The sequence below is a fragment of the Erpetoichthys calabaricus genome, chromosome 18, assembly GCF_900747795.2.
Source record: "Erpetoichthys calabaricus chromosome 18, fErpCal1.3, whole genome shotgun sequence".
NCBI lineage: Eukaryota > Metazoa > Chordata > Cladistia > Polypteriformes > Polypteridae > Erpetoichthys > Erpetoichthys calabaricus.
In genome coordinates this window covers 63503019-63515650 of record NC_041411.2, presented here as the reverse complement: position 1 = coordinate 63515650, position 12632 = coordinate 63503019, and the positions used below count along the sequence as shown (strand labels likewise).

At 42.0% G+C, this 12632-nt stretch overlaps 1 protein-coding gene across 4 annotated transcripts in view; it reads right to left on the bottom strand.

Annotated features, from left to right (window-relative positions):
• plxnb1b (plexin b1b) overlaps positions 1–12632 on the bottom strand; it is a 388691-nt gene that overhangs the window by 370342 nt on the left and 5717 nt on the right. The window lies entirely within an intron of this gene.

The following is a 12632-nucleotide window of genomic DNA, read 5'->3' as shown; positions in this document are numbered from 1 at the left end:
CTCCCTAGTATGACAAAAACATGTTCATCTGAACCTGGGGCTTGCGCCAGTGAATTTGTGTCTGGCAATGGTCATAATTAAAACATTTTATATATATATATGCTGCATAGTTTACTGTCAAACAATGCAAAGAGTACGCGACACTTGTTTCACCCTAATTCTGGGCTCATCAGACGTACACACTCACTACACCCCCTCTCGGGGATCAAACCTCGGATGTCAGCATCAAAGGCGAGGCCTCGGGGTAATTACATTTATGGCATTCGTAGTCTGAATCACAATCTGATTGTATGGGTGGTTAGCTACCAGGTAACGCTTGTGGTTGGTCAGCAAGTCAGCTAACATCCACCACGTGCCCTCTTCAGTTGCAAGAAGCAGATCATAGAATGCTGCATAGTTTACTGTCAGACTACGAATGTCATGAATGTGTGTATAATATATATACAGTCGACCCTTGATATACGACAGGCCTGACATGCGAACAACTTGCTTTACGACAAAAATTTTGTTTTGAATTACAACCAACATCTTGCGTTACGATCCGAATGCGGTCACGTGTATCCGCTTGTGCGATTGTAAACAAACAGCCGAGAGCGTTTGTAAGCGTCAGTCGGAGCCCAGATATATGTGTTTGTGGACGTAATTTCGGTCAGTGCAGTGATTTATATAATTTATTTTGATAATTGCTAAGGAAGGAAGCGAAGGTAACGAAGGTAAAGAAAGCGATCACAATCGAAACGAAGAAGGAAATTGTGTGGAAATATGAGAGTTGCGTTCGTGTGACCGATCTCGCTAATATGTACAGCATGTCGAAATCCACCATCTCGACAATTTTACAAAGAAAAGATTTGTATAAAGAGGCTCCTTCCAAACAATAACCACCTTCCATTTCATTCTCCTCCTCCTCCCTTCCTGCAACCCAGAGATGTCAACTTAAATGGTGAGTACAGTATGAAATTGTTGTTTCTGGTAGGCTAGGCACTTTTTATAACTTTTTGGTTAGTACATTAGAAAAATTATTGCTTTTGGTAAATTATGCACATTATACAACCCTTTTCTATTAAAACACTTTAACACGTTAAGGGCATTTCCATTATTTCTTATGGGAAAAAAATTCTTGACTTACAACCAACTTGAGTTACAACCAGCCCTCGCGAATGAATTGAGTTTGTAAGTCAAGGGTCCACTGTGTATTTTCTTTATATATATATATATATATATATATATATATATACATATATACACACACACACTTTTTACAGTTGTTCATATGGTTATGATTATTACAAGAGCTTTATTAACTCAATTAGTGTAAATAATACAATAATTAATAAATAAATAATAATACAAGAATAAACTCAGTGTTTGGCGTACTCACAACTGTAAACCTACTTTTGCGCACCCTTGTTATATACACTGTATATTTTACTACATATCTGTTTGGACGAGCGTCCAGAAGGTGACTCCTTGCCCGCACAGGATGCCACAATAAAGGAAACTGGAAGGACAGGCTCTCTGACCAGATGGGAACAAGAATCCTTATCCGGGGCAGGAGGCCAGTATGTCAGAAAGACCAGGGGAGATAACAGCATATGGGTACTGTATCCCCCGACGTGCTAAGTAGCAGTCCCTGGGATTCGGGCCTCCATTGGATACACACAGATCATCATGGGAACTGGAGCTCCCGAGTACTGCCCTGTTAGGCTCCGTGGTGACACCAGGGGGATATGATGCCTACTTTGTGGGGCTCGCGTCTGACCCAGAAGTGCTTCCAATGGACCATGTCCTATCCTGGAAGTACTCTCAGGTAAAAGATAACAGGAGCTGCTTCACCTTGACCGGGCCGTCAGAGTCGAGTGGTGGTGGACGAGGCTTGATGGGAGGAAAGTGAAGAAAGAGGATTATTTCTGAACTGCTTGTACTGTAATTTGTGAATATTAATTAAAGGGACAATATTTGAACCCGTGACTGTGTTTGGTGTGGTTGTGTCCTGGGTTTGGGCCACAGTGGCACATCTAACTAGGTACAATATATAGGTAGGATGTTTTATATACCATGACATAATGAAAAAGAGAAAAAAAAATGGCCGAGACCGCAGTTGAACTCGCTGTACCCGTTATCTTTTGATACAGACCCGGCACGATCAGGCAGCACACTATTAGCTGTCAGAAATATGGCAAGACCGTGCCGGAAGGTCAGCTCAGTGGTTAAATGTGACATGGCCAGCGCTTTCAGTTGTTTAAAGAGACATACATGCTCTGGAGATGAGCTTAACAGCAGCCCTTGGCAAGTCTGACACACACCCAGGACTAAAAGGCGCGTGATGCAACTTTGACTTAAGCCAAATGAATCTTCAAGTAATCAGGCAGTCACTACAGATTATTCATTACATACTGTCACTGCAACTGGTGTCCCCCCCAGATATTACTGTTAAAGAATTGGGGGACTGGCATTTAAAATCGTTAATCTCCAAGATATTCTGATTTTTCAACCTGAAGGCTACAGGTTCCATCCCCCAATTCCATCCCCCTGTGTGACCCTCAACACATTTAGCTATCAATCCCGATAGTTGCCATTGTGAATTGAAAGGCCTTAGGTGACAAACAGAAAGCAATAAAATAAAAGCAGCTAACAAGTCTCTCGTAGAAAAGAACAAAAACTCATTCTGGCCTGTACCAGCCACTTTCAAATCAGGGACTCCCAGGAATTACGGCCAAACGGGCACATTAAATCAGGAGGCCCATAACTGGTGCATTGGTGGGGGTGTGCAGCTTAAGGGCTTGCATGATGTCACATTATTTTCAGTAAGGCTATGCTTTCAGGCTTGAGTGAAGCTGTTAGTGCAGGAATCTGAAATGACCCCCTTAGATTAAGATGCTTGGGTTGTTAATGATTAGCACAAGCTTAAAAAGTAAGAACATTTCAACAGTTTGGTGGGAGTTGATGAAGCTTTTTGTCTGTTTATTAGCTCCCTCCGGGTCTTGAAGGGAAGATAATCTTAAAACACCCCATCCCCCCTTTTATTCCAATATAAAGAAGGAAGATATGAAAGTGATAACCAGGAGCCAGACGACTGCCACTACACCCCCCCACACACACACACCATTTTCCTCGTGCAGCTGCTGTTCATTGTCGACAAAGGTCACTCAAGACAAACCGAGACGTCAGTTACACCCTAGTGAGAGAGAGAAGAGGCCCTGCCATAACAGCAGGAACGCACACCTAGTCACTTAGTGACGAGCCTGAGGCCGCGTATTCTTGAACAGGAACTGCAATAGCTAATGGCACCATCTATCCAAGCGGCTTAGCCTTGTGACACTCTGGGGTGAGCCATCGCACACTCATTCTATGCAAATTGTCATTAAAAAAAAAAAAAAAAAAAAAAACTGCATCTGGAATTCTTTCCCACGCTCATTGAAGAGTGGCTCTCCCCGGATTCTTCCAAACGTGTCCTTTCATTGCCATTTCACACAGGAGGCGCAGCTCCAACTTGTTTTCTCATTCAGACTTGAAGAGTTGCAATCAAAGCAGCAAATCAAGTGGCATCTTTAAAAGTATAAATTCCTTCAAAAATGCATCATGGGAAGGTCATGGTGCAGCTTATACAACAAAAAATACTTCAAACGTCTAACAAATTAAAATTAAATAAGAGGAAAAAAAAATCAGCACTTATACTTTATGTCACTGTGTTAAGTTTTGCTTAAAGGGTTTTGTAGCTTTGACAGTCAAGTGACAGCTGCATGTAGAATGTGACAAAGCAGTTCAAATCTATCTGGAGGCTCTGGGAGTGAAGGCAGAGACAGAAGAATTCGTCATGAAATCCAAATGGCACACCGCGGGGAGTGATGCTGCGTAAAGCTGACTACCAAACTTCATTGCTTTTAAAACCACAGAAGTGATCTGAACATTATGTGAACAAACTGCTCATCTGCTGCATCATAATTTAATATCAATCCATCCATCTTTCATCCATACCCCCCCATTACTGACTCGCCAGCAAGTATATAGGAATACTCCGCCCCAATAAGGATTTTTTTAGGTCACCCCACATAGTTTGTAGTGATGGACGAGAAAAACATTTTAATCTCATGTTTTCATAAAGAACAGAGACAATAACGTTTCTAATATAACAGGGGTCTTTGGTAATCAATGCTGGACAACAGCAAACAATATCAAAAACATCCATGAAAAGGAATCTCACGTTATTCGCATCGTCGTCAAGTCGATACTTGCAAATCTTCAAAGTTGGATTCTCACAAAGTCCCAAATGCACGTTTTTTAATATAATATTGATAAATTAAACCACCTCTGGAAAGCACTCTTGTGAATGAAAGTGAAATGCACTCAGGAGCACCCAAGCATTTGGACTGAAGACGTCTCGTTGTTACATTTATATTCATAGATGGGAGTCACAAATGGAGTACATTTATTTGGCTGACGCCTTTATCTAAAGTGACTTACGAAATCTGAGATACAACTGGTTACATTTCTTTTGGTTTTTACAACTGGAGCACAGATAGGTGAAGCGACTTGTTCAGGTTCACAGCGTGTTAGTGGTGGGATTTGAACCCACAACTGCAGGGTTTCAAATCCAAAGCCTTAACCAGCCTGTGAAACTGCATGGATGAACTGATCTTCTGCTTATGGAAGAGTCTTGATATCCACAAATACGAAGCAAATCCTCTTCCTTATGTTTTCACTCACTTTTTCTTTAAAATTTTAGTCCTGTTAGAGGAATTCTTACTTATGGTATTTTTCAGATATTTTCTCTCTATATATGGAATTGTTTATTATTTTAGGGCCATTTTGACAGTTATTTAGGGTCACATATGCTTGCCATCATTCGGGCATACGTAGTTGTCATGGGTGTGTCTTTGGAGATCAAGACCCTGATTTATGGTCTTATGGAGCAATACCTCTCGGTACCTGCTACGGATAATATTCATTTCAAATTGTGTTTCAGAAAAACTTTGCGTACTAACATGCACCATCACTTTTTGACTCCGAGTTAGTGCCTCATTTTAGCTTGTTGCATGGCTTTGGTTTTTCCCATTTTTGACCCTTTGTTTTTGTACATTCTTCTCATGGTCGCTCTCAAATAATGTCTCCTTTGCAGTCATAACAAGTTTTAAGTGTCTCTCAGTAGCTATTATCAGGTTGAATGCAATGTTAGCCAATGAATCAACTGACCAGGCTGTACTCCTGACCAATGAATGAGCTGGGAAGGCACGTCTTCAATTAAAATGCTCAGGTACTTCTCAACATATTCTATTTTCGTTCACAAGAGCTTAATCCAGAAGTGGTTTATTTAATAATATTTTAGCAAAAATCCATGTATTTGGGTAGTTGTGAGCATAGGCCTGGATGACTTGAAATGCGGATTGCTTGACGCGAGTACCGCAAGATTTTTTTGAGGACTTTTTGCTGTTGTTCAGCATTGGGCACAACAGACCCCATTATATCAGAAACTGTATTATCTCCGAAAACACAAGATTACCAGATTTTCTCAGCCTTCACTTCTGGTTATGACATGGGGTTTCCACAATGAAAAAACAGTTGTGATGCCTCCAAAAACAAGCAAGGAAGCAGGCCAGAACCTTAACTGGTCTGCCTAGTAGAAGGTCACCTGAACTCATGCAGGCCCCTAATCCTACATACTGACATCAGCTGGAGTAGGCACAAAAGCGGGGAGCTGTCAAAACTGAAAATATGGCAAAAATATAAGAAAATCCCCACAAGAGAAGTGATGACTGTAAACCCCCGGCTTGAATTACTCAAAATTTTAATATATCAAGGGTTCATTTACAGAAAACTAGATAATTCAAAGAAATTGCTCAAAAGAGCAAAAAGATGCACAAAGCAGCTCCCACAAAAGGCAATCCTAAATAAGCAAACGTCCAAAATGAAATCCAATAAACAGAATCCTTCTGACAGAGCAAGAATAATCAGAAAACTAGAAAAATCCAACAAAATTAAAATAGCAAACTCGCAAATATTTACAAACGCCACAATAATAGGAAGACCTCCTGTTCCTGAACCTTCTCAATGTACTTATTTAATTTACCAGACTGAGGGCTCAAAAGTGGCAACGCCAGGGTGGCCCCACGTCCAGGGGCTCCACCACAAAGAACAAGAAACAGCAGAATATTTAATGAGACAGAACATAACTAGAGATAAAAATGAAATCAACAGAAATATCAAAGACATGAAAAATAATTCAATATCAACAATAAAACATAAAATGCACAAAAATTCAAACTAATACATAACTATATAGAGTAAGCAATACATAAAATATATAAATATTTTTTGGGTGGACTATTCCTTTAAAACAGAAACTAGACCTGAATGGGATGCAAACTGTAGGACACCCCCACACAACCTCTCTTACAACCGACTCATTCAGAATCACAACTGCCTCATGTGCATGGCTGTGGAATACTGACACACACACACACACGTGCACACATAGCATAAAACAAGAGAACATGACACAAAAGAACATTGTCAAACCACCCTTCAGGAGAGCAGAACCTATCCCAGCAGCACTTGCTGCATGACTGGGAACAGTCCTAGACTGGGCAGCAGTCAGTGTTAGGGCTCATTTAAGCTTGCGTACCCACACAAGGCCAGTATGGAGGAAACCCAGAGTACCCAAAGGAAAGCCAAGAGAATGGACAAACTCCACATAGATAAAGACTTGGTGTGGAATTTAAACCTACAATGAGAAAGCAGTGCTAACCACTGCAGCACTGTGCAACAGGGGGTCATTTCATTAAAGACATGGACAATATGGTGGCAAGTGTTGCTGCCTCACACATCCAGCATTCTAGTTTTGCTCCCCATCCTGGTCATTACCCGCATTGCTCTCAATGAATATCGCTGGGATAGGCTCCTAATTGCGCATGACCCTAAATTGGACTAATCAATTGGAGAATGCTATATTATATATGACTAACTTCTGCTCAAGGCAAAGTTGAGGGTTGCTGGAGTGACCTCTAAACCATCAAAACTAACCTGGACAGGGCACTGGTTGATCACAGGGTATAATATAATAGAAAATAATGATCTTATATATAAACGTCTACGCATGGAAGTGTGTGTGTGTGTGTGTGTGTGTGTGTCTGTCTGTCCCGCCCAGAAGTGCGAGGCTACAGCATGAAGCTCAAAGAGCCAGCAAGGCGGCACTAAGTTAACGAGTCGGAAGAAGAAAGAAGGACGAGGGTACAGCATGAAACTGAAAGAAAGCGACCCCGTTGCCAAAGTGAAACTGCCGATGAAAGACAAACGAGAGAGAATCACACTTAGCCGCTAATAGACAAAGGTGGCGAGCACGTCCACAAAACGAAACCGCCAACTCTGCATTTCAATTTTTTTTCTGACGATTTCAATAGTTTCTAGGACCCCGGGCTTTTTACAGCACAGGCTTACAAAGCTTGTATAATACATATTATGGGTTTGATGTTTTGTGTATCTACGTTCATTTACTAAAGTCACTTATTCAATTACAGGGCTGAAGAGTTCTGGAGCAATTCTCTTTGTAGAGATGCCATTCCACTTTAGGGCATATAGTAGTGCTGGATCAGTACGAAAATTCTGACTTTCGTATGGATACAAGTATTCAGACCTCAGCACTGGTACCGAAGTAAACGATGGATTGTTACAAACAACCCCATCCAGTCTTACTCCAGCCTTCCTGGTGCACTGTAGAATAATCTTAATGAAGTCTCAATCATGTCAGAACATGTGGTTTTATGAAGTCTCCAGTACGTTTTTTTTTTTTCCCCTGGCTACTTCACCGAGTATCAGGAGGAGGGGTTTGCGTGGAAAACTGATGTTTACTTCCGGTACCAAAAATCAAAAAATGCTGCTACCGTACTATTTGAAAATTTTCCAGTACCGGTATACCATGCAACTGTAGCACACAGAGACAAACCAGGATTAAGTACAGTAGCCAGTTGACCAAATAGGCACATCTTTGGAATTTGGAAGTGAACAAAAGGAACCAGGTAAGGAAAAAAAAACAACAAAACACACCAGGGGAGACCAGACCAGAATTCTAGTGTGGGTCCATGGAGGTCTGATGTAGCTTGGCTAATGCCATATTCATATGTTTTTATAAGAACAAGATTATTTAAAGTATACTGCATATAACATACAGAGATATGAATTGATACCTATACAGCATATATGTACATGCAGTCACACATGTGCGCTTACGAGGCAATCAACAAGCCCAAAGGTAAGTGATTTATTGACAGATGGGGGGTTGTATTATGGTACTGATGCCTCTCTCTCTAACCTTGTAGAAATAAACAAAACAAGTAAGACACACCTACCTTAAGGTGACCATCCGTCCCCGTTTTCCAGGGACAGTCCACTTTTTCGGACAACTGTCCCCACTCAGAAACATGTCCCCGCTTTCAGCTGGTTCGCTTTTTTGAATGTATCTCATCACCACGATAATTTGAACTCGGCGCGCGTGCGCGGTGTTTTGACGGAGGTTATGCTTTACCGCATCCTGCAACTTTAGCGAGAAATCACGTCATAAGCTTTTGCTTTGTATTCTGTAGTGTTGAGTGTCCCTACTCGTGATCTGTAGATTCTAAATCCCCCCCCCCCCCCCATGTCCCCAGATTACCCCAAAAAATTCTGGTCATCTTACCTACCTGCAATATTCTAACAATATGAAAACGGTTCACCAACCACTTCCTCATTGCTATCGTCACTTCTGGCTTCGGTTGATGACATCACTTCCAGTCCGCCAATGATGATGTCACTTCCGGCCACTGGTGATGATGATGCCACTTGTGGTCCGCCAATGATGATGTCACTTCCAGTTTCTACTGATGACGTCACTTTCCAGCCACTGATGATGACGTCACTTCCGCTTTGATCATTTCCTACAGCCATTTTGTTTTCTTATGTATAAAAGCTACCCTGTCGAATACCTTTTTGTCGAATGTCTAAGATTTTTCTTTCTAATTTGACCATTTATATTGCAACAAAGCAATATACGGGGCAATTCCCCAACTCTTTACAGTTGTCAACTGTTTATTTATCACAATGCATTATGTACAACATACTGTATACAGTAATCCCTCGCTATATCGCGCTTCGCCTTTTGCGGCTTCACTCTATCGCGGATTTTATATGTAAGCATATTTAAATATATATCGCGGATTTTTTGCTGGTTCGCGGATTTCTGCGGACAATGGGTCTTAATTTCTGGTACATGCTTCCTCAGTTGGTTTGCCCAGTTGATTTCATACAAGGGACGCTATTGGCAGATGGCTGAGAAGCTACCCAGCTTACTTTTCTTTCTGTCTCTCTTGCGCTGACATTCTCTGATCCTGACGTAGGGGGATTGAGCAGGGGGGCTGTTCGCACACCTAGACGATACGGACGCTAGTCTAAAAATGCTGAAAGATTATCTTCACATTGCTTCCTTCTGCGCAGCTGCTTCCTGAAGCGACATGCTGCACGGTGCTTCGCATACTTAAAAGCACGAAGGGCACGTATTGATTTTTGATTGTTTGTTTTTCTCTGTCTCTCTCTCTCTCTTTGTCTGCTCCTGACTGAGGGGGTGTGAGCTGCCGCCTTCAACAGCTTTGTGCCGCGGTGCTTCGCATACTTAAAAGCAAACAGCCCTATTGATTTGTTTGCTTTCTCTCTCTTTCTGACATTCTCTGATCCTGATGTGCACTCCTTTGAAGAGGAAGATATGTTTGCATTCATTTAATTGTGAGACGGAACTGTCATCTCTGTCTTGTCATGGAGCACAGTTTAAACTTTTGAAAAAGAGACAAATGTTTGTTTGCAGTGTTTGAATAACGTTCCTGTCTCTCTACAACCTCCTGTGTTTCTGCGCAAATCTGTGACCCAAGCATGACAATATAAAAATAACCATATAAACATATGGTTTCTACTTTGCGGATTTTCTTATTTCGCGGGTGGCTCTGGAACGCAACCCCCGCGATGGAGGAGGGATTACTGTATATGTGTAGTGTGTGCATGAGTGTATGAATTTAAATTAAGTTACAGTAATCCCATTGAAATGGGCAAAACAAGTAACCGTAATGACGCTTACTATGGCATGATTTGGGGCGCTGTGCATGTTGGTTTTCAGCATCACCTAAAAGGCGGTCATCAGAGGCATTTTATGCAAAACCAACTCAAGGCTTTATTTAGAACAGTGCACAAAGCAAAAAAAAACAAAAAGAAACCATAAGTAATGGGTGATCCTGTGAACAGATGGGTCAAACAAGAATGGTGACAAAGACTCAAGCAAATAGACCACAACCAGTCAAACCACAACTGTATTTAAGACTGGTGCAAAAAACGTTATCTCAGAATGCAGCACTTATCGGACTTTCTCTTGAATGGGCAACAGAAGCTAAAGTCCTTGTTAGATGCCATTGTTGTCAGCAAAATCTCCAAGGGGCACACAGGCATAGTTGAAGACTGGGAAAAAGTTGAACATCACTACTGTGTAAATTCATCCCTTCACGCTTACAGCTTACCCCCACTCACACTGGCATTTGCAGCATGATAATGTATCATTTCATAAGACACATATTGTAAGCAAAACTATCGGTGAAATCTGCCCCTGCAAAATTCCTCAATTCCCTCAATTCCTCCAGTCCGTGTACTTTAAACTGTCAGGGTTTCAGGAAGAGAGCAAAAGAAACTGAAAAAAAGACTTGAGGCTCTAAGAAAATAAAAGCACAGTAGCACAATGTAACTGACAGACACACACACACACAGCAGATACTTGTCTCCCGGCATGTCAAAAGACTTATCTGCTACAATATCTTTCTATCATTTTAACTATTGCATCACTATGTGGAATAATAGCAGCAAATAAATGGATTTTAGAAAAGCATTGTGTTCTATAGCTAGGCCACATGTTAAATCATGGTGGTTATATTCTGGCATAGTAGGTTGGCATTTTCAATTAGATAGTAATGTTAACCTCCTTCAGTTCTTCGTTTAGACGTTCAGTCAGAAAGTGGATGCTGTGCAGCCTTGTTGTGCTTCTATTGGTGGAATTAGACAGATTTGTTGATTCCGGTGTTTTGAGCACTGAAATCTGCATCTCCTGTGGCTCTTCATTATCATCTCTCTTAATGGTAGTCCTTTTCACCTCCTTTTGGCAGGGTGCGACACACCATTTACTTTGACTACATATGTTGCAGTTCATATTTCCATAACTGCATTTGCCAGTTCTTTCAAACTTACATAAACTCTGCACATCCGATAACATACAGCTCACGTTTACCACTCGTCTACTGCTGTCTTCAAACGTCAATGTATGATGTGATGTTACAGAAAGATTGTTCCCTTGCAACAGGTTATGTTTATTTTTAACACATGCAGTGTGCTCTCCGCACACAGTTACATATTGAACTGGGGTCTATTTAGGAGACTTTTCAGCTGTAGAAGGTCTAACGTAATCAGATGCTGGCTCTCCGTCAGACCAAGTTAACAACAGCACCTTTACTCTTTGTAGCTCCGAATCACTAGCCCTACTTTGAGTGCCACCTTCATGAGGTGTTGGATTGGTTTAGACATGTGACACTCAGTGCTCTCTCAAATTGTCCCCACCCAAGTTTTTAAAGAAAAAAACTCAATAATGGTTGTCTCCAGGCGTATGTATTATATGTGTGGCTCAGCAAGACTACCAGTGCTGGGTCGAAACCCATAAGGAGCTCTAGGGTCTTCAGTCCCCCCCTCTGTATCTGGAGCACACGCTCCTTGAGTTACCAAAACAGCACCATTTGGTGTCCATAGAAAGGGGGTTGGTATTCCGAGCACACAACCCATCCATTTTCCAACCCGCTGAATCTGAACACAGGGTCACGGGGGTCTGCTGGAGCCAATCCCAGCCAACACAGGGCACAAGGCAGGAACCAATCCCGGGCAGAGTGCCAACCCACTGCAGGACACACACCAAGCACACACTAGGGCCAATTTAGAAATGCCAATCCACCTAACCTGCATGTCTTTGGACTGTGGGAGGAAACCGGAGCGCCCGGAGGAAACCTACGCAGACACGGGGAGAACATGCAAACTCCACGCAGGGGGGACCCGGGAAGCGAACCCGGGTCTCCTAACTGCAAGGCAGCAGCGCTACCACTGCGCCACCGTGCCGCCCGAGCACACAACCCTTATTTCGTAAAATTGACCAGCTCTAGAGAGACTATGGTTATTTTAACATGGCCTTCTCATAATTTCACTGTAATTTAAATCCTGATACTCTGTATATCCAATTCATTATAATAACTATTCATGGTGGCTCTAAAATCTGTACTAACCCCTACTCTCTCTTCTGTTTCCTTTTCCGGTGTCCTTTTGGTGGTGGCACCATCTACTCGAAGCACCGTGATATTCCAACAATGATGGATGGATTAAAAGCCAGAAGTATGTATGACCATCAGCATCAAGTGACTCCGTGAGAACCCTAACTACAAAGAGGACTATTTCATTTATGTGAGGTAGAATGCCCAGAGGGGACTGGGTGGTCTCGTGGCCTGGAACCCCTGCAGATTTTATTTTTTTCTCCAGCCGTCTGGAGTTTTTTTTGTTTTTTTCTGTCCCCCCCCGGCCATCGGACCTTACTCTTTTTCTAT